At 42.6% G+C, this 23,031-nt stretch overlaps 1 protein-coding gene across 2 annotated transcripts in view; it reads right to left on the minus strand.

Moving 5' to 3' along the window:
• The window catches only part of fz2 (frizzled 2), a 121,746-nt gene that overhangs the window by 76,714 nt on the left and 22,001 nt on the right, over positions 1-23,031 (minus strand). Inside the window, exon 1 of one of the 2 annotated variants that reach the window (XM_086915378.1) lies at positions 10,297-10,909. The exons of the other annotated variant lie outside the window; for it this stretch is intronic. The gene's annotated coding sequence lies outside the window, so the exon portion shown is untranslated. Of the gene's footprint in view, positions 1-10,296; positions 10,910-23,031 lie in introns of those variants that run through there. 2 annotated transcript variants of the gene reach the window in all.

Consider the following 23,031-nt stretch of genomic DNA (forward strand, 5'->3'; position numbering starts at 1 on the left):
CTGTCGTGTTTCGATCTACAAATACAAGAAGGCACCGGAAATAGGCGAGAAAACCATCGGCATGTCGAAAATCCTGCGTTGACAGCCTTTCACGATTCCAATCGTGTTTTGACAAGGACTTATTCGTCCCAGAAGGGATTTAACTCTCGTCTATTCAAACATTTTGCCCGATTAATTCTTCCCTCCTTTCTTCTTTTCTCTTCCTATTCATTTTTTTTTCCTTTTTTTTTTTTTTTTTTTCTTCATTCTGAAGACACATTACTGTTCGAAGATGATAATCGACCGTTCCATAATCCAGAACAAGAACTCTTAAATCGTCTACGTCCTCTCTCGGGAACACGCAAAGTGTGACAAGCTGCGACCTCGAGGGTTCGAAATCTTTACGATCTCGGGAAAAATGATAATCCTCTTTCGAAGGGACAAACGTGTTAGTTACAAACGATTTCGACGTGCCATCTCTTCCAAGTGTTCCAAGCATCGAAATCCCTCGAATCTCTTTCTCTCCATCTCCTTTCATAAGAAAGATAAATACTTCGATCGATCGTCATACTCGATTCGATTCTCATTCTATTTATTTATCTCGTATTTTGACACTTTCAAGCGAAAATTGTAAAAGTTTAGAATATGGATTGCTTAATTTCTATATTCACACCTTTACACGTGTAATCACAAAGAACAAGATACTCGATAAGAATTTTTTGCCCAGGAGACAAATCTTCTCCTTATTTCAATTCGATCATTGAAATCACGAAATGACCAAAGAACAACGCACGAAATTCCCTTCTACGGTAATAAAGTGAAATCTACCGAAATCCTCTGAATTCCTGTTCCAAGCCTTCCACTCGATCAAGATACACCCGCCTCGTCCAATCAAGATCACGGAAGCTGGCCAGGTCGCCAGTCCTCGCCGCTCACCGATGTGTACTAAACGGTGATTCGCATTCAAGCGGCATCGACACGACAGCGTACGAGATCGCGCAACTCGTGACGATCCTCGTGGATGCGGTTGAACGACGTCCATCGAAAAACCGGGGAAAATCGTAGAAAACCCCCCATTCCGGGGGTCCTGAACGTGTCACGGTCGCTCAGCATACGAAAAAAGGGCCCGGCTACGCACCATGACTACTAATTGTTCGGCCACGCAAACCGAAAAAAACGAACGAGCAGCACGTGGACCAACGAGGAAAGAACAACAACTTGCCACGCGTGTGCAAGCACGTTGCGAGAGTTGAATTTGTTTTTAATTATCTACGTTCAAGAGTATGCGTCTCGTGATTATTATCGATGATACGAAGATTGTTTAAAAATTTCAAGTTGTTCACGTTTCGAGTGATACGCATTTCGTATTTTCAGATGTGAATCACGCTCAATGAGGAGGGGAGAGAGGAGCTCCACAGTTAGTTTCATTAGAGGATCAAAGGATAGGTTGATGAAGCTAGGTACATTGTTGGCGAAATTGTTGGAATGAAATTCCTACTTGACGCGGCTCGCATCCGAAACTTCTGCACAACCATCAGTAACACCAATTTCGGTGTTATTAGCAGAATTGTGCGTCGTACCCATATTTTCGAAACTTTACAAACCCTCTCTGTTTCCAATCCAATCCGACCAAGTGCAAGATCGATCGATCGATACGATTTAATTAAAGCAATTTAAAATTTGCGACAAGTGATAGCTAACAACTTCCAAGGATCCCTCCTTGGATTCGATTGAAACCAAATATTTCTGTTCCCGTTCTTGACGCATCGTGAACAAAGGAAAGGGGATAAAGGGGAAAGGAGAAGTACGTGAAACGATATCGGAAGGTAAAGGGAGCACAGGGTGAAAAGGACAAGGAACACGTTGGTGAGCGCACACGTACACTTTTATAACGACGCGTAGAGGGAAAGGAAGAAAAAGAACACAGGCGAACGAAGAAGGAGAGAGAGAGAGAGAAAGAGAGAGAATTTGCATGAAAATACAGAAAGTTTCGAAGAGCGTTTCCCTTAGCCGAGTTCAGTGGCGGTAGCTTGTACATACAGAGCGTTTCACGCGACTGCCGGGTCCACAAAGGACCGGCGTAGGAGCTTTTCTGTGAACCGTTCTCCCGATATGTATATAAGGAGGGAGGAGAGAGAGTTTTTTAACGAGCGCGCACACCACACGATGGAGGAGGAGCGCGCGCGTGCCCTTCTCGCGGGTTTCGTTTTATGTGGAAGCGAGCCACCGCTTTTGCCGTGTGTGGCGCGGTAATGGCGCTACCGGTAATATTATATCCTTCCCCGGCAAATGTATTTTCGATCTGGTGGACGATCAGTGTGTTCACACTGTGTGGATAACTCTTCTCTTCGAGAGAAACGACTTTCCTAGAGGGAATTAGCGCTGTTTAGGGAGGGGGGCCTTGCTTTTTCGAGAGCTTTCTCCAATTTCTGCTTGGTTAAGGTCGTTAAGGTGGGCTGGCAAGCCAGGAGGAATTACAGGGTGATGAAGTGGAGTGGATGGAAATACAGTGGAAACATTCGGAATTTTCGCACGAATTCTCTCGCGAATCCTTTCATTCCTTTTTTATTTATTAAATACGTGGCGCGTTCGTAGGGCACAACGATCTTTTCCCTTTTTTTACGTGTCAATTTAATCGTTGCTTAGATTAGGATTACGTTCAAATTATTGGAAATCGAAGTACGGTTTTCGTTCTATAAGACTGTAATATCGTATTGCAAATTGGCAATCATTAAGATACTACAATTTTGTAGTGGCACTCACTGCATCCTGTTGTACATTTGGTGAAATTGGTTGGCCATCAGCTACGAAATTTCCGATCAATTCCGATAGTTAACTCTTCGAATATAACGAAAGCCACTGATGAGCCACTTCACACTACGTGCGAACGTTTCACATTCGAATCGAGAAGGATATCCACTTGAAAAATAAATTAAATAGCACGGTAAAAGAACTTTCAAATAAAAACTTATACGTATAATAACAATCTCCATCTTCTTTCCTCTTGAGAAAATCATCTTAACTTAACGTTTTCTTTTCTTTTCTTTTCTTTTTCAAGATAATGATAACAAACCCAAGGATAATCCCTTTGATATCCCATTCTCGACAAGAGCTGTAGTTTCTGTAATATCTAACCACAGTTCGTGGAAGGGATAAAGCCGCGTATAAAGGGCTCTGCTTATGGACAGACAGCCGTTATATCATGCGTGCCTCTTTCCAAGAGGAGAGGAATATATGGAAGGGATGGGAGTGAGATATTGCCATTGATCCCACTTTTTCGTGGAAATTCGAAAGGAAAATGAGGTCGCCGCGATGACCGTCCATTGTACACGCGATGAGCCGGATATTGGTAATGGGTTGATAAGCCGGCCAAGTCAATTTTAAAATGGACCCATCACAGGACTCGTGTGATTTCATCCGGATACAAAATACGCGGTGGAAATGAAACGCAACGCGGTTGAATACATCAATATCCTTTGACGCTGTCCTTTGACCATTTAATTATACTCGACTTATATATTTGAATTTTTTGAAAGTAGACTTTTGCTCGCGGAATAAATAATAAAATGTGAGTGGTAGGTATATAAAGGATCATTTGATCAGTGATGAAAAAATGAAACGCGACAAATCTTTTGAGATTCTGTTAAAAATCTTGATAGAAAATATCTTGTTATTTCAATTACCGTATTTAACATGTTTTCTTGATCTTGTAAAAAAAATCTTGGTTAAGTAAATGGATTTGCTCTTATATATATAATTAGTTGGAAAAGTTTTCTCCAACTGAAAGTTGGTAGCCGTCAAATTAAATCGAATAAATTGCGAATTGTTCGACGTTCTTTGGTCGACGATCTAATTACAGTAAGCCTATTCGAGCAACGTGTAATTTTCAGAAGTAAGTTTTTTCAAAAGGAAAGCTTAGTGCTTTCTTATTACATACAAAGCGATAAGTAGATGGGGCTGCGACACGGCGGCCATTTTCGACAAAGTAAAGGGTGGAGGATACACCAGAGATTCTCAGAGACATCAAAGACGCGAGCATAGTTGTGCGAGTTCGGTAACAGAAGACGAGTATTCCTTTGGGACTGATTCTCTTGCTTAGATGTTTATAAACATCGTGTAATTGAATTGCAGATAGCATTACAATCTCTAAATGCGTGGCTAAATGCGTGTTGTAAGCTGGAATTTAGAGTCACAAAGTGGCACGAAATTTCACTCGTAAATCGATTAAATTAATTATAAATATTCTGGAACGAAGGATTACGTGTTATTGAAAGTGAAATCAGGGATAAAAACGTCAAGCTTGTGCTTCGGAACATCAGAATACGATGATTAAATTAGAATTTGTATTATGATAAAGACGAGCATTAGAGGAAGTGAAAAAATAGCGAGACATCTGGCGATACAGGAAGAATCGTCGTGTATTGTTAATATATTTATTTTCAATTGATCAAGCGTTAGTTTATTCGAATGGACAAATTACACCAAATTCAATTGCACCATTGTGCTCGATTATATTTAGATTTAAATAATTCCTCGAATGATCGGCTTCCATAATGGCTCATCTCAATCTCAAAGAAATTACTTATTATTTTTTTATTTTAAAATAGAAATATATATTATATGATAATAATTGTCACATTTTATCTTGATTCTATATAAAACATATTTGACTCTTAGCAAATCAGACTATCGTGGGAACGGCAAGATTGGAAACGAAAACGATTCAATTTCAAATCTCTGCAGATAAACGAAGTAAAAATCTGCCGTTTATGTATCCATTTGTCTGACAGGTTTCCACATATGTCACCGTAAATCCCGTACGTCGGATTAAAGTCTGTTCCAACTTCGAGTCACCGCTTTAAAAACTAAAATCGTCCTTATCTTGTATCGAGCTCAACGAAACACAAAATGAACGAGATAAAAAAAAAACTTTATAAAAATGCCCGCGCAACTTCCACGCGCATACATTCTTGATCCCGACTATCTCAATAAAACTTAAAACGCGTGTTAAACAAAAAAAACCGATATCTCCAAATAAATCGCGATCGAAGGGGAGAACATGTTTCAACCGATGTTTCGACCGAATGTCGAGCCTTATCGAGCTTCCAGAACGGCATTCTCGATCCATCCATGTATAAAGACATTTAGATCCCCTGCCGTTACAAACAGTCGTCTAACCTCTCTCCTAATATATCCCCCCCCCCTTGCGTCACGCCCTGCACAACGAGCCCTGTTTAAACGCAAGAATTTCCTCCTCTCGTCTCCAAATAAATCGTAATTAAAAGAAACGGCCGCGTCGAGGGGTCGAGGTGTGCTCGAGCCTTATCAGGTTTCCACGGCAACATTCCCGATCTAGCTGATATCCCTCCACCGGCTCTCAAGAGAGCGTGTTTCTCAACAATTGAACTCGCTCGATACTCGTCGGCTTCGAACTTCGACTCGACTCGACTCGACCGGCTGGAAACGATATTCGATTAAGCCGAGCCTTCCTTCACCACCACCACCATCACCCGATTCTTCCTCTTAGGATACTTAGTTCGAACCGTGAGAAAAAGCAGGAGGATGAGGAGGAGGAGGAGGAGGAGGAAGAAGACGAAAAGAGAAGTCACGAGATTCTTGGATTTAAGGAAAAACGATTGCACGCCAGATGGATGGATACAGAGGGGGGAAGAGGTGAGCGACGGACTACTATGTAGCCGTTCCACTACACAGTCGCGCGTTTGTCGGGGGTGATCCGAGGCGGGGCAAGAGTAATAAACGTTCATCCGTGCTATGGATTCCGGTAGAGAAGACGGATGTGGCCTATAAGGATTTATCCCTTTCTTTTTCTTATTCTTCCTTCCCGTTTCATCCCGGTATTTATCATGCGTCTATCTATCGTTTCGATGCGTATTATCATCCTCGATCATCGTTCATCAACGGAGGGGGGTCGAACAAGCTGCATGGTAATCACACACGTACGAACACAGAGCAAGGATCGATGCTTATATACCTTCTACGGATACGAACCGGATCGAACGTTTGGCCGCGTTAACACGCCTGTATTAAGCTATGTAACGTTGAAACGATACTTTCATACGGGGCAAAAAACCGGCTCCGATTGAAATAAATGTCGCCCTGACCGGAGCCAGGAATTAGTTCCCTTGGTGCGTCTCTCTTTCTCTTTGTCCCTGGTAGTGAACGTGTCGCGTGCACGAGGACGGTAATTCAACGGTATACGGAGACATTCGAACGAGGGGCCCGCGAACGAGGAGACGCATCGATTACACCGATCCCACCGGCCCGCCACGAATTTTCAGACGCCTACGTCGCCAACAATCGTGGCCACTTCGCTCTCGTCTCTTGATACGATCGAATTGAGAAATAAAAACTGGTGGAGAAAACTCGGCGAACAAGCGGAAGGAAAAGAGACACGGATGAGGACAAGGGTGGAGGGAGAAGATTCTCTCGTGGCGAAGGAGGGTTGTGGACGGGTCGAATGACCGATATTACAGCCCTGGGCGGTAATTCGTATCGAGTTTTCCGGCCAACTCGATCGGAAACGCGATGACGAAAGTAATTTTCGGACGAGATGCGCCGCGGGCTGATCCCGCGATAAGGAAAATGAAGCTGCGCGGGGCGTCGAGCGTGAAATTTATTCCGCTACGTTCCATTATATGTATCTGCGCCCCTCTGTGTATCACTGTGTGTATCGCCAAGAAAGCGGGGAACGGTCAGCTTTGATCGAAATTGCCAATCCAGGGACGGGATATTAGCCGCTCTTTGTGCTGTATTCGAACGGGTCTCTCGATCTCGAGGATTAAGAAAGAGAGAGATCTTTCATTTGTGGGTGGGTAGAGTATGAATTAAAGGGAATCTAGGATTTTTTTTCTCGTTGGATTTCAATGTCCATTCGATAGGGAATTCGATAACAATCGAGTAGTAAGCCATTCGCGAATTGTTAATGAAGTTGAAGCTATCGATCGCGTTACGATAACACGATAATTTGTCGAAGATTAATTTTTTTCGTATTTAAAAAAATTAAAACGAAATCCAGCGAATCGAAACGGAATAATATCTAGATCTCCTTGCATACTTTAGCCATCCATTCGTACTGTTCACTTAAGTTTTTTCCTTTCTTCGAGATATTTTAGTCCCCATAGAGATAAGTTAGAAAGTGCCATAAAATACAGTATAGGCCTAAGTGGACATTCGATAGTGACCTGTACAGATTCCTTCGCGAGGCTTGTATTATTAATAGATCAAGCGAACACAGAAGAAAATTCCAGAAACAAACCAAAAAGCCAATCAATGCTGATTCTATATGCATACATTCTTTCTTTTACTTATACGTATTTCCATTTGCGTGCTATGCAAGACAATCCCGTTTAATTTCTTCAAGTTCTCACTAATGTCTCATTAACGAACTAGAACGAAGGATACAAACTTCGACGAAAACTTAATTTCATCGCTATAACAATATAACTCATACTCTATGCTGCTACTACTTTTTCCCTGTAACGAAGATCCGACGAATTTTCAACGACAGTGGTGGCATCGTCGAGCGACATATTGGGTGATAGGCTGGCCGTGCTAATCAGAAGCATTCCCCGACCGACAAATGGCAATTTAACGCTGTCGACCGTCGACGCTAATGCACGGCCGGCCCTTTATTTCCGGCTGTCACCCCGACTCCACGATACGCTCGACGTCGTTCGTTCGGATCCGAAGCGGTCGGACGTTGGTGCCCACCGCTCTCTATACGTCGGTGAAAAGGACCACGCCTCCTAGCCAAAGGATTTAATTACGAATTAATTGTGATGCACAGGCGCGTGGGTAATTCCGCAGCCAGGTAATTGCGCCGCTAGATACCTCCTGTCCTTCCTCCTCCTCCACACCTGTGCCCTTTCCTTTCGCCCTTTGTAAACCGCGCCCTGCTCGCCATCCTTTTATCAAAGCCATCCAACCGCCCTACCATTGAACCACCACCCCCGATTGCAGGCTGCCTTATTGCTCCCTCGATCGTAGCTATACAGGTCCAGGGATGGAGCGTATTCGAATTTCGATCGAATGTCTTTTCGAACCTCTGCTCGGAATGCAGGCTTCTAAGGATATATAGGAGTTTGTTCGTGTGGGTGAAATGAAAAGAAATTCCGTTTGATACGAGACGGTTCTTCTTTGCTCTCTCTCTCTCTCTCTCTCTGTTCGAGGGAAGGGAAGTATCTTTCGAGTTGTAGATGAGACGTCAGAAGTGAAGTGTACTCGTGGTGGAGATACATAAGTCGTAAGTTTGAAGTTCGTGTTGATTCTTTGCGAGATTTAAATATTCGATAAGGCTTGTAAGTTTGGCAGATTGAAGGATGTAAAAGAGATTTCTTATGCAAACGGTTTTCGCTTTGAACATCTCTTTGAGGTGTCCGGAATCCCTTTGGTAGCTTGTTTCAATATTGCTTTGCTCGCAGCAATGTTGCTACACCGGCGGATGTTAGCCGTTCACCGACCAAACGTATAACTTAACGTTTAATAATTCTCATCGAATCCTCGTCCAAATTAAATATCAACTGTAATCATCTCGTTTCGATTATCACGCTTATGTAAAGACCAGGGATAAATTTCTATTCTATCGTCAGACCCTTCTTCTTCTTCTTCTTCTTCTTCTATTTTCCAAGAACAAACAATCGATCCGCGCCAACCCCCAATCTCAACCCGCAAAACTTCCCTCCGCATCAACCCCCTTACCCATATCCTCCGTGTCATCGGGGCAGCAGCGTGTTTCCACGAAATGAGGCAAGCCGGTTTATCCATCCCCTCTCGCGAGTCAACCACGCATACGCGGCGTTTTTCGGCCTTTCAGTGCCCCCGTGACGAGTGGATCGCTCTTCTTCCACGCCCACCTCGCGCATAATTGCGGGATAACGCGCGGGTGGCGCGAACCGTTCCCCATTGTCGGGGAAACACGCTTCCAGGTGTGTCCCCGGGACACAATGCTTATCCGATGGATAACGGAATTTAACGAAGCGGGACCGCCACTTAGAGACGTCGTGTTTCCACGATTCAAAGCGCTCGTTACGAGGGGATGACGATCCGTGACGAGAGGGGGTGGTTTCTCTCCCCGTGGACAGCGAGGGACGCAACCCTCCGATGGAACGCGCGTAAGATGCTTATTCCCGTTCAAATCGCGTGTGTACGAATCGCCTGAGCGTGTCGAATCGATGCCAGCTTCGAGTATACGCGTATTTCTCTGCGTATTTAATGGAGTATCGATGATCTTGTTGTTGAAGATTCAACGGTCTCCTTTTTTTTTGATTTTTCAGCGAATGGATCATTCGTGAGTTGTGTGATCATGGTGAGGGTTTGGTGGTCGTTGATGAGGTATTATCGACGATTGCAGCGTTAGTTGGAAATTTGTTCGCGACCAGTAGTTGAGATAATTAAAATCGTTCCGAGAATGTTTAAATGGGCATTGATGTTAATTGGATTGAGTCGACGAATTTATCAAAAGCCGATTATTCGTACGATGAAAATTATTCGACGTCGTCGCGATAAAATGACAACGGAACAAGTGTATTTCGTATTATTTGTATGGATCAGGATTGTTCCGATTGGAATGTCAGTTGCGTAAATCGATGGAATTCTAGTTCGAAAGCTCCGGATTCCGTTTACACAGAAGTTCGAACATTTACGTTCCGTGAATTTTAAACAGCGTTTTCTATGCTCCCTCAATCGGGAAAAGTGGCTCCTCTAAGTAGAAAGTACTTAGAGCATCGTGTATTTGTTAATCCTTTTAATACAAAATAAACGATACCAATAATGATTACTAAAATAAATCTTCCACTATCGTAACAAACGATGTTGAGAAACTTAAGTTACGGAAAGAAAGAAAAAAAACATCAAATAAAATCGGAACGAAATCTGATTTATCTCCTGTCTGATATTCTCGTTAATCAAAATTACAAAAACCAACGAGAAGAGTTGATCGTCCTACACACAGGCCGTGTAACTTCGCGTGATCGTACATCTAAACAAGAACCAATACCAATAAAAATCGTTCTTTCTCGTCGTGCATCGCTCGATAATTTCAATCACCGTTCCATTTTACACGATCCAATCTGAAACGCAAAACGAAACAACAAGCGCAACAATTTCTTTCATCCCATTTCGCGAGGATAATTTCAATCGTCCCAATCTACCAATCGGATCTCCGCGTTTCCAAGCCCGAACCAATCATCAATTCGCATCAATCTCCTAGCTAGACACCCCCAGAAGAAACTCGACTACCGCTTCGATCGAGGATTTCTTATCAACTTCTTATCATCCGCGCTTACATTACTTTCTTACCTGCCAGCCGGTTTCGATCGGATCGTGGTGGTAAATCGTCTCGTCGCGCGAACCAATCACCTCCCCTTGCCGCGTCAACAGCAAAGAATTCCGGACATTGTTGCGATTTACAGCACAGATAAACGCCTCGAGATCATCGACACGCGGAAACTGTATCCACCACCGATCTACCGATCCATCAAATCACTTCGACAACTTTTCAGTCCCAGTCAAACTTCGCTCTCCATTTAATAACTTCACTCAATCGACGTCTCCACCATCCGTCTTTCCACCCCCCTTTCCCCCTTTTTTCTATTCTCCTCTCCGCACACTTCCACTTCGGAAACAACGGATCACACTGGCCGAAGAACAGTTTCCACCAAAAGCTATATATATATATACTCTTCTATTTCCTTTGTGTCCCACACCTTTGTCTCTTTCACAGAAAAACTAATGGTCCATCACGAATCAACGAATCGTTTCTTTGCGAAAGAAACAAAAAAAAAAAATTCTCTTCTACGCGTTTCCTTCTCTTATTTTTATTTCTCGAATAACGCACGCGATTAATCGTCCCGACGAAACTCGATCTCTCGTACGAGCATCGGTTTGGAGGCGACGAGTCGGCCGGGTTGCCGGTCTCGAAGGCGCGCGAGAAATGCACGCTCCGCCCGGCGGCGCTCGCTTTTATCGACGCTCGCGCGAACGCGCGCAAGCGTGCACTTTCTCTCTCGCTCTTTCCCTCGCCCCTTTCTAGCTGCTCTCCCAGTTCGACTAGGAGTGTTCCACCATCGTTGATGCTTTCACGCGTGTCTCCCGGTGTGCGTGCCACGAGCGTGTACTCGCGCGCTCGCGCAATCCGCGGCGACCGCCGATAAAGACGCATCCCATCGCCTGTAACGCGACTGCCCCTTTCGCGCGGATGCTTTTCTTTCACCCGGCATCGATCTGACACCGACTTCCGACCTTTCCCAAGACGAACGCCCCGCTTTTTCCTCGGACTTGCTCCTCGACTTTGTTTTCTTCGTGGATTTTTTTCTTTTTACTCTTCGATATTCGGTATTGGATCGTGGTGGAATTATTTTTTTACTTTTCGTCGTTGCTTTCGATCGTTTGGAACCGCGTGTGGATCGTGACTTTTCCAAGGGAGGAACAGTTGGATTCGTCACGTTTTCAATTCTAAATCGAATCTTGGATATTTTATTATTTTTTTTTTCTGAATTCTTTTCGATTCTTTTGAAGATACGATTGGATTATAATTATAATAAAATTAGCGATCATATTAAGTAAAATTTCCACTGCAATCTCGCGTAAGAGATAAGATATTAGATATATTAGATATACGCATGTGCATACGATAGGATTTGTTATCGTCCGCAAATTTTAATATCTATAGATCTTGGAGTTAATTCCCAGCAGAAAATCGAAAATCCTCTGTACACGATTATCATAATGTATTCTTAGTTAGACTGAAATTATTATCAAATATGCAACATAATAATATATTATATGATTGTGATTACATTTTATCTGTATCTGTGATTTGTGACAATTATATTGATAACTTTTAAATTAAATTATAAGAAATAATTGTTGCCAATTTTAAAATAAATTGAGAATAAAATTTTTGTTTCCAAAAACACAGTAAATAAATAATTGAGGGCCGAGTGAAAAATATTAAGAATTGAGGAAGACGAACGGAAGATCTTGAATCTTGCAAATGTGAAATAGTAGTGTTTGCTTAGACGTTAATCACAATGAAACTAAAAGTGCTCCCTTTTCATCACTAATACACCGTTTCTCCCAATGCTCGAGCGTTTGTTCTGATATCGCCTTCAGGCCCCAGGCGAATTTCCTTTTGTCCCTTCTGTAGTGTCGCTTCTTTGTATCATCAAAGTGAATTTCAACGCAAAGGAAACAGCTAGAAGTGTGCGCTTGCATATGATGAGTAGAATGATCAAGAAATGACAATCCAAGTTATCTGCTTTCTTTTTTTTTTTTTTTTTTTTTTGCATTAAATTAACGCGATAATTTAATGAATAAATACTTTTCTCAATTATTAAATAGAAAAAGAAATATTCGAATAATGCGACAAAGCGTTGTAAATTTCGCATATATTATTTTGATAATACAAAATAATTTATATAACACTTTAAAGTAAAACAATTTACTACTTCCTCTCTCGAAATTATCCCCCCTCCCCCACCGATACATCACAATTTAGCCAAACAATTTATCGTTTAAATTTCCATGTTTGTATTCGAAATGAATAAGTTCGTATTTACGAACTTATCGAGAGATTTGCTAAACTGGACAAAGTAATGACTCAACGTACCCGTGCCATGAATAAAAGAAAAACAGCTATCAGATTCGCGATGGAACGAAATCGGTAGTAGCATTCGTAATACAAACGGCTATGGAATGAATCTCGTGTAATTTTAAATAGTTGACTCTCTCTCTCTCTCTCTCTCTCTCTCAATTTTAAATGGCTTGTAATTCAAAATCCCCCTCCCCCTCTGATTACCAAAGGATTACCAACGGTTTTAATGGTGCTGGTGAAATGATATTACTCGCAAAATTGAATGTTTTAACAGGGGGCAAAACGATACTAGCGGTACGAAAGTTCAGGAACACTTCCAACTCTCGAAATTCGAGTCACGGCCACAGGTATTATTCCGCGGTTTTAACGTTGATTAGAGGTGAAATTTCATCGAAAATGTTCAACGAAAATTTCAGCTCGTCGTTTCGGGATTCGGCGAAAATTTAGTCTAATTGAAATAAAATTTTGTCGAGCTGGTGCATCGTTATCACGATGGGAGGGGGGAGGAACACATTGAAATTTAAACATGTTACATACGAGAGGGATTTGCTTGGCCACTTGCAAGCGTATAACAACCGTGAATAATTACATATAATGTGTACGTTGTAAAATTAAAAGGGTAATGTCTTGGGAGGAGTTTCAGGCTACTTTATAGCTTCATAAACTTCATTCAGTGAGAAAAAACGGCAACGTAAAGTTTCAGAAATACGCGTCAACTATATGTATATCTGGTTGGTTTTGTCGGAGGAAGGAGAGGGGAAAATGTAAAAATGTATAATATGGTGTTTTAAAAGACGTATATAAAGTGAAAATCGCATTATTATTTCTTTTCAAGGAAGTTATCAATGATGAATTTAAAATGAAATGAATGTAGCTGTATAAAATACAGCTATAAAATGATTCTATTGATAAATTTCAGAGTCGAAAGATTATTAATTTCCATACTTCCTGGAAATTCTAGAATTTCTAAAATAACTTTTAAACGTAACTTTTAAATTCTTACCCGAATAGTTTATTTTAATTAACATGCTTGGTATTTATTGCCAAGTGATTCAGCAATGCTCAAAATGGATTGATTCGATTGAAATTGAAGTTTCACAGTTTAATCACATCGAGATTAGAATTAAGAATTTCTTAATCGAAATCTTATAAATTAATAATAAGGAAAGGAGGATTTATTAATTTTCAATGAAGATAAAAATCTTGTAACATGCATTTATGCCCGTTTCATAACGAGGGAGATTTATACTTTCACGCGTTACAAGGAACAAGATATTTAAATAATCCTTTCGTGTAACGAAGTAACGAACAACAGATAATATCTTATCCGAATATTAATGCGAATAATCTTATCGAATAATAAACATAAATTTAAACCTTATAAAGGTTTATTAAAAAAAGTATCTCGATCTCCATTCAATCAAGAAACAGCAATTTCCTCATATCTTGCGATGCTTTTATTCGATCATGAATCTTTCAAAACCGATCATTCGTGATTACGTTGATTTTGTGATTCGTTTCCTTCGATCTAATCAATTTCCTAATTTTTCCCATGAAAATAATCTCGTCTCGACGCCCGCACGATTACGTAGATTAATTTTTGGGAAGCGATTCTTGAAAGGAACGCCATTATATTCGATTAACAACAAAATTCGAGAGTGATTCTCTCTCGATGACACGCGAACAGCTCTTGATTCGATTCGCGTGGAATCGTTCCCACTCGATCCAAGGCCACCCGATGCAGATTCCCGCTATTCTCGTGAACGAGTTATTAATATCTTAATTACATTCGACTCGTTTTTGCGAGGACGTCTGGTCGATCAGTATTACAAGACAGGACGAGATTTCGCGGGATTAAATCGACGACGTCCAGCGACGATGATTGGACCGACCTTGCGAGAGCACGAGATTAACATTGTATGTATCGTGTTCTGACATCTTGATATTGAGCAGCAGTTGTGTCTCGTAATCCAGTAGCTTAAGGGATTTCATTTTGTACGATTTATACGATGCATCATCGTATCTCGAACAAGTGTTGAACTATTATAAAACATCGATGAGTTTGAAAATTTGTGTTGTTGTATATTTATTCAAAATATTTTATGAAGATGAGGTGAATTCAGATTCAATTTCCTTAAAGAATTTTCGGGCATTAATTTCTTAAAAATCTAAAGTGATCATGTATCATTCAAGATCAAATTCATTTTCTTTCTTGCGTTGTATATATTATACACGCGACGTTTGAATTATCGATTTAATAAAATAAACGGTGCGATATATAAATTTATAATAAAATCCTTAAAATATAAATCCTCAAAACTTCTTATTACTTTCATCCTTTCTTCGCTCCTTCCGTTAAATTCCATACCGAAAATAAATTTAACGATATTTTTTCACCCGGCGGCACTTATCGCACGTTTAATTACAGCAGCAAATAACCGGTCGGCGGGAACAAAACGATATCGCCAAGAAGCCGCTTCTTCCAACGTGGCGAACCGCCGCCATCCACAAATGTGCACAAATGTTTACAATTCCATCTGATTAAAAGTGTCCCACCGTCGTCGCTTATAAGATAATCCGACAAAGAATAAGGCAAAAAGGAGCCGCCCCCACACGAGGCGGCGTTAACGTCACGATTATTAAAACGTTTACCCACGACGGTTCGCCGATTTACCCGCGATATTGTAAATCTCGCGCGACGGGAAAAATTTTTCCTCTCACCTCTGTATTTTCCACTCGTGTCGAATTCAAAACCACCGCGTCTGGTTTGGTCCTCCAACCCAACGCTCCCTTTTGTATATGGAAAATTTACGATTCATTTCGCGAGCAATAATCGGCGGCCACGTGACGCCGCAATGCCGCTGCGAATTATCCCTTAACCCTTGATGAATTGATATTGGCCCGGGTTTTGCCGCGCTTTTTTCCCCCCCCTTTTCCGCCCCCCGGCGCCGTTGAATATGCAATTGATTACACGACCGATCGGGGAGGCTCGCGATGCCTGCGATTAATTCCGATTCCACGGAACCGACGTTCCACCTCGCATGTTCGATTTAACATATTTGATCGATACTTCGTACCCCGATTATCCCCCTCCCATCTTGTGTTACGGTACACACGGTACGGTTGGAATTATCATGGTTGCTGCGTTACCGAATTTTCGATCGTCGACCAAGGCGCTTTCTGTTCGGCAGGATTTCGAAATCGTCCCCTCGAGCGGTTCCTCTCTCGCTGTTTATCTTCTCGAAAAAAGATGGGCTTTGCTTCGAAACGCGTGGGGGAGTCGAAAGGCGATGGAGATGCACGAAGATGGAGGGGGGATTTTTCAAGATCGGTATTATCGAGTTTTTAATTTAGATTTTGATTTAAGGGCGAAAGAGGAACGTATTTGTGTTTATGATAGAGGAGTGGAGGATTGAGTATCGAGTTGAATATTTTTTTATATCTGTATCTCGCGAAATTTATATTTGTTTCGTTTACGATTCGTATATCAATTTCGGACAATATTCTTTTATCTCGTGTTTTCAGTCGTAAATATTAATCTTTTATTCAATTATTATCCCTTTTTTTTTTATCTCGTATTCGATTTCGAAACAGAATATTTCACAATCTCGCTCAACTCATATATACCGTGAAGAAATCCGCGATATTAAAAATTCTCCATAAGAAAAAACGCTTGAATCGATAAAAATTTTTAAGGAAACGAAACGTCTACTCCATCCCTCGGACATTCGTTCGTTTTTCAAAATGAAAATTAGAAAAGGAAATTTTTTAACGATTTAACGAGATTTTTATTTAGACGATCAGCTAAAGTAGCTAGTGGTAAACAGTTATTTAGAGGGACACGTTAAGAGATGGATTTCCTACAAAAGCATTGGAGCTTATCCGTTAGATGAAGCGCAATAAAGTTGGAAATCTCTAAAGTTGAAAAATATAAAAATAATTTAAAACGCGAACATATGCTTTCCCTACAAATTTCTGCCTCAACGTTGTATCGAATCATCCATTATATCCCATAATATAATAATGAAAAAATTTTATACCGTTTGATTGATGAATCGGTATCGTGTTTCAAGCGAAACACGACGAACACAACACAATTATCTAACCCTCGTTAATCGAAAAAATTGCACCCACGTATACCTAGCTTCCAGACACATCGCCTTATTCTCGAAATCGCGAAATTACGGTAAAGCGAGAGACATTGTTAAACGAGCAACAACCTTTACTCTCGTTACCTCCTCCCAACACTTAACTTTTCTCGCGTGATCCGGCCCAAGTTCCTTCTCCTCCTCGCGTCGAGGAGCGGCTAAGTAGCCGCTTCGACGGTATAACTCATTTGGTATCGGGCCTCGGACACGTTTCCCTTCGACCCATGCCCCCGCCACTATCGCCGAGAATTACGAGCGTCATTACCATTAGTCGCGGTAATATAGTAGACAGTCTCGCGTCTCTAAACAGATACGGGAACGGGGGAAGGCAAGCCAAGTTTCAGGGTTGCTCGCCGTTTGTTGGTCGACGTCTCTTTCGTTGAAAGGTATGCCACCACGAGCGCGATCGCTTATCGGGTTAAATGGAAGCCGCGTCGAAATATTGTACGCGCCTCCCGCTGAAAAATTGGCTCGATTCGTTAATGCTGGTCGGATGGCTCTCGTTGTATCTTTATGGGCTGAGAGCTCGAGTTTGTGGAATTGTAGATCTTCTCCTCCTCGCCTGGGGGGAGGGGGCGAGAGATTCCTCTTCTCTTCTTCGTAAAAGGATATATGCAATTGGGAATTTTGTTTACGAGCGTCGTATGGAGAGCGTTTCCTTTAAAAAAGAAATCTTGGCATACTTTTGCGATGATGGAGAAGAGCGTTGAGTATCGAGTAGAGGAGGAATGAAAATTATAAACGAATTTATCCAATTCTTTTTCTTAAACGCGTACAATAGACTTCTGGTCACCGCTATCTGCGACAGTGACAGCAGATAAATTTTCACGACCTAGTGTATATAAATCTTCTTGCCTTTCTCCCCTAAGGGGTTAACGAGAGAGAAAGCGAGAGAGAGAGAGCGAGAAGAAAAAGTAAAAGAAGGGATAACGAAGAAACGAACTGACTGACACTTATTTATACACGCATTCATCGGGCATTCCGGGCTCGGCCATACGATTAAATGCCTGTAAATGCTTCCTTGGTCGCCAGTTTCGCGTTCTTTCGCGTGCGTTTCGATGTTTCGGCTCGGTCGCGCGAGCGAGGGTACAATGGGAAGTGGTTGGAAAACGCGAGCAGACGTGCAGTCCACCGTGGACGAGGAAACGAGATAAGCCGTACTGCGCGCGCGATGCGCCCTGATGAATAGCTCTTGAATCGGCATTGAAGTCGTACGTGACCATTGTGTCGTGGAACAGTGGGGACTTGCATCGACTTGCTTTTCGCGCGACGGACTGGCATTGTCGACGAAAAATCTCCACGTGAAATTAATAAACCGTGGGGAGGGGAGGTATGGCCGCTATTGAATGCTTGTTACTGCCTACCCACCGGTGAAAATAGTAGTGGCTGGCGATTATCCGCGGAATCGAAACAGTCTTATGAATAATGCATCCCCTTGTATCTCTCCCTTGTACTTCCACTTTACTACTTTGTTAGTTGTTGTTTAGTTTCGAGCGGATTCGCCATCAGGACTAATCTCGATTGACCCGTTCCATCTGCACATCCTCGTCAACCTCTGTTCGGTTTTCCGTTCTCTCTTTTACGTTTTTTCTGTCCACGTTTTTCAAAAATTTGTTTATTCTCGTCGTTGGACGGACGAGATTGAAAACGACATCGCCCCGACATTGGATCGAACATTCGTCTCGATTACAAAGAACCCCCGAATTTGATCTGAATCTTGTAATCTGACTACAAACGTAACTCGTTATCCAAGCTCGAGTTCGCGACGACACGTCTGCGTTAGTTAAAGGGTTGAAGAAGAGGTCGATACAGCGAATTAATTATCACAAGCCTCGTCCAGCGGCCTCTTACTTTGTGCATAAGACGGATATGCACGGGTCAAACGGGGAAAAAGAGAGCTCGTAAAAACCAAGAGCAGAATCTTCGTTCTTTTTTCCACCTCGGCCCGGTGGTTTTTCTCGCGGGGCCAACACGTAACGCGCACCGCGTGCGCGCGCGGTGCACACACGTGAACGGCCCTTCTGGCTAGATGCATCACGCAGAGCATCTTGTTCTTCATCTCGGTGACGGTCCTCCAACCCTTTTTTTCCTCTTTCTTTCCACCGTTCCCGCACGCTCGCACGAGAGCGCCTCGCCCTTTCCACCTCGCCGTATGCAACTTTATGCTCTCCTCTCCTTCCTCCGTTTCTCTCCCTCCCTCCCTCCCTCCCTCCCTCTCATTTCACTCTTTTCCTCTTTCTCCTTTTTGTCGAAAGAAGAAGAAAAAAGAAAAAAGAGAGAAAGAAAGAAAGAAATAAAGGAAGAGAGGAAAAAAAGAAGACCAAGGAGAGTGTACACCGGCGAGGTAATCAAAGGGGTAGGTGTATATATTCGTTGGTACTTTACCCCCCCCTCCCCTCCCCCTTCCCGTCCCTCCTCGAAACGCCCCGGTGCTCTCGAGGTACGCGAGGAACACGCGGGAGCGTTGCCGAACAATCGTTTCGGGAGCTTTGAAGTTTCCTCGGCTACACGCCCCCGTCGATCCCCCATACGCCTCCGCCGTTCCATCAGCCGCGTACCCACTCGCCTCGTGGGGGACCAAACGGCGCGTATGGCGTCGGCGGCATGTCGGATGCGACACGGCGTGCACCAGCCGCGGGGAGGGAAATAGGTCCCGTCTCTCCACCCACGTAGCCAAGTACACAACGATAATGTCGTCGAACGGTGGCCTCTTCTCTCTCTCTCTCTCTCTCTCTCTCTCTCTCTCTCTCTCTCCTCTCCTCTCTCCTCTCTCGCTCTCGTTTCACAAAGAGGGACTCGCGCGGCCACGAGAGAGAGGAGTGGGAGGGGTCGGTTACGTACGCGTCGATGGTGATATGCCGATGGGTGATGGCGATGACGCGGCGTGGGAGAGAGGCGTGTTGATGCTTGGTAGGCACGGATGCTTAAGGGGCTAATTACCAGTATTTTTCCCTCGAGGAGATTCGCACGATGGTCATCGTGCACGTTGGATGGTACCTGCTTTGATTTATCCCTCCACGAGATACCTTGACGAGAGGAGAGCGGCTGGTCTTTGTGGCGACAGCGTCACCACGATAGGATGTACTCTCCGCTCTGGCTCGCTGTCTTTCGCGTCGGCGGGGGCTAATCAACCAAAAAGAAGCTCTTCTTCCTCCTTCTTTGTCTTTGTCACCGCGCCACTCGCCCCCCACCCCCCCACGTTGCGTTTTCGTTCACCGTCGTCCCTTGTCATCGCCACCCTCCTCTTTCGGCCTTCATCTTCGTCTTGCTCTTTCGCTTTTCCTCTCCTATACGTGTGTGTGTATGTATATATATATATATCTAGCTCACCCTCTAAGAGACAAGTCTCGAAAAGGGGTGGTGGTGGGGCGCCATATTCCGCGTTTCTTTCGCGGCCGTGCCGCGAGAAGCCTTTGCTCCCGATGCCGCGTATGCAGAAAACATCGCGGAAGTGGCCACTCATTGTCCCGGAGTGGCAGTCGAGTGCAGCTTTGCCGACGACGGGGTAATTAGTTCGTATTATACTTTGTGACATCGTCGGCCAATGAAGCCGAAGAGGATCATCCCTCCTTCCTTCCGCTCTCTTCGTCCACGCCTCGTTGCCTCGCTTCCTCTTCTCGCGCGCTCCTCTTCCAATCCAATTACGATTTCGGTATCTTTCCCGGATCACCCCTCTTCGACTTCGTGTTTCGCGTGCCTGCGATCAAACTCTCTCTCTCTCTCTCTCTCTCTTCCTCGATTCCCTTTCGAAATCAACGCGAAACAGAGAAGCTGTTCGAGTGGCGCGAGGAGGATGACCGAAGCCTCTTTGTCGAAAGATCGTCGAGTGTGCAATCTTTATGGGATGCCAACAGGTCAGAAATATAATTGTCGATGAGGCTCGATGATATATCTTTTCCGTGGCGAATCTACGTATTGGAAAACTCGAGCGAATAATATCGGTCGATTATTCGGGGATACAAAAATTGGCACAATCTCTTTATTAGATAGTTTCGTGGTGTTCTCGAAATACTCTCTTTTTTTTTTAATTTTGAATCGATTCGATGGAAAGAAGTGCATGCTTTACGTGGAGAATTTTTCAATGAGGGGAAGGACGGGGAAGGACGGGGGTAGGTTTTTGAGAGGAAATGGCGTTTGATAAAGTTTAATTACTCGGTTATTCGTTCCCTGGTATTTGTTTTCTTGCTGTTAGGTGGTTATCAGTGAGAGACAGTTAACGTGTTGTAGTTTGCATACTTGGAAGAAACAAGAGCCACGCTTATCGTTGGACGATGTATGTATGAATCCTTGCAAAGGATATTTAATCGTTTAGCAATTAATAAATATGATATCGTACGAGTAAATATCGTATGCTATGAGAACAACGAGTAGTTGAACAGTAATTAAAAATATTCTTAGAATTGATATGATGTAATTAAAAACTTTCTTTTGAATTCGTATATCAACGAGAGTTCAAAGATTGATTCCGAGAGAGTCGAATTCAAAACGTAGAAAAATTAGACGATTTTCATTAAGATTCGTTTCTTTCAAAAACGAAACTATCAGTCGCTGAAAAAGTAGCCTCTCGTTATCTTTGAATCGGTTCTTTGAGAAACGTTCTCAAAGACATCGGCGAGGCGTAATTTTCCATAAGAGAGAACACATCTCGCCTCGATGATCGCGATTCGAAAATTTCCCGAGGGTCACACTTCTGTTCTTCACTTTCGTCCGCTCTGTTTACGAAGAAGAGATCCGTCGGAGACGTTCGAGACGAGTGGTGGGAAGAGAAAGTTCGAGTCAACGATCGAAACGAATCGGGGCTGAAGACGTTCGCCTCGTCGCGTCTGAGAAACCGACAAGGATCGAGAAAAAAGCGTATTTTCCTCGTGTTCCCCCTTATCCACCGCCTGTCACCGACGTCGTCCCCTTTTTTGCGTTTCTTTTTCGATGGATCCACCGCGATCCACCCCCGTCTGAAAACGACATACCCCGTTGGACGTTCGTGAGAAAAATCTCGAGAAAGAGAGAGAGAGAGAGAGAGAGAGTGAGAGAGAATTTCGAATCGAGTTCACAGGAGCGAATAACTGCCTCGATGGTTCAATCTTCGATGGTTCCTTCTTGCCGGATGCTCGTCGCGATATTATGTTATTCACATATTAGCGCATTTACGATTTCATATCGTATCCAGGCTTGAGATTATATTGGCAGACAGTCGAGAGAAGGTTTTCGCGCCACGATTAGTGTAATGCCAATAATTGAATTGATTCAATAAATTTAACTTATAGCGAGTTAATAATAATATGTTAAGTTCCATTATTGATATTCAATAATTTTTGACGAAGAATCGAGTGTTTGTCCACAGTGAAACGTCGAAAAATATATTTGAAACGAATCGTTTGGACGAACTTTTAGCAGAAAGTTTAAACGAAAATCTTAAAGTTTGAAATCTTTTCTGATCTAAACCTGATCCCTTAATCATAAGGAAATGTAGATTGCACTTGCAACATGATGAATTATTTATAAGAATGATAAATGATAAATATTCTATCTTCTTTTATCTTCTTTTATACAACATTCTCACGATTCAGAATTGCTTAACGATTCAGTTAAATTTGATCAATTATAAAAATTACGAACGTGTATCATGGTTAATTCTGTTCTATTTCTAGTTATTCCAGAATTGCAGTTAATTCCACGACAAGTGCACGTTCAACCCCACATTTGTTTCGCTTACTACCAATACGAAAACGTAACTTCCGTTTAGGTCGTCTGCGTATCCAATTGCGGACGAATGGTGAAAATTGCTGAAGCAGCATCTGAAGCATCGGTCTCTGCCTTGTTCAGCCGTAGGCAAATGAACACGCGAGCCTACGTAGCAGAAACTAACCAACATTTTTTAACCAGTCGACTCGCTCTTGAAACAATTGCGCGTCTCAAGAGCCATGCTCCCGATTCCTGTGGCTTATCTAGAAGTTTCGATTATCTAGCATTAGAGTTAGACCGTTTATTATGGAACGGAAAGTAAATCATAAATATTCAGTCGACGATTAATCAAAAATATTACGACGAGAAGAACGAGAGAAAATTTGATAAAAAGTTCGATTATCAAAAATTTTTAATTCAAACGAATTAGGGCGACATCTTTTGTATCCTAGTTTAGCGATTTGAATAAAAATTTGTAAATTTATCTTACTTCTATTCTTAACGGTCAACGAAGAATCATTGAATCGAGACAGATTGATTCTTTTCATTTTTCCTAATAATTTCAGACGTATGATTTTTCTTCACAGACAACAGAAGAAAACCTAAAAA

The sequence above is a fragment of the Apis florea genome, unplaced genomic scaffold (assembly GCF_048593485.1).
Source record: "Apis florea isolate Af1SG1 unplaced genomic scaffold, ASM4859348v1 contig_3773_pilon, whole genome shotgun sequence".
In the NCBI taxonomy this organism is placed as follows: Eukaryota; Metazoa; Arthropoda; class Insecta; order Hymenoptera; family Apidae; genus Apis; species Apis florea.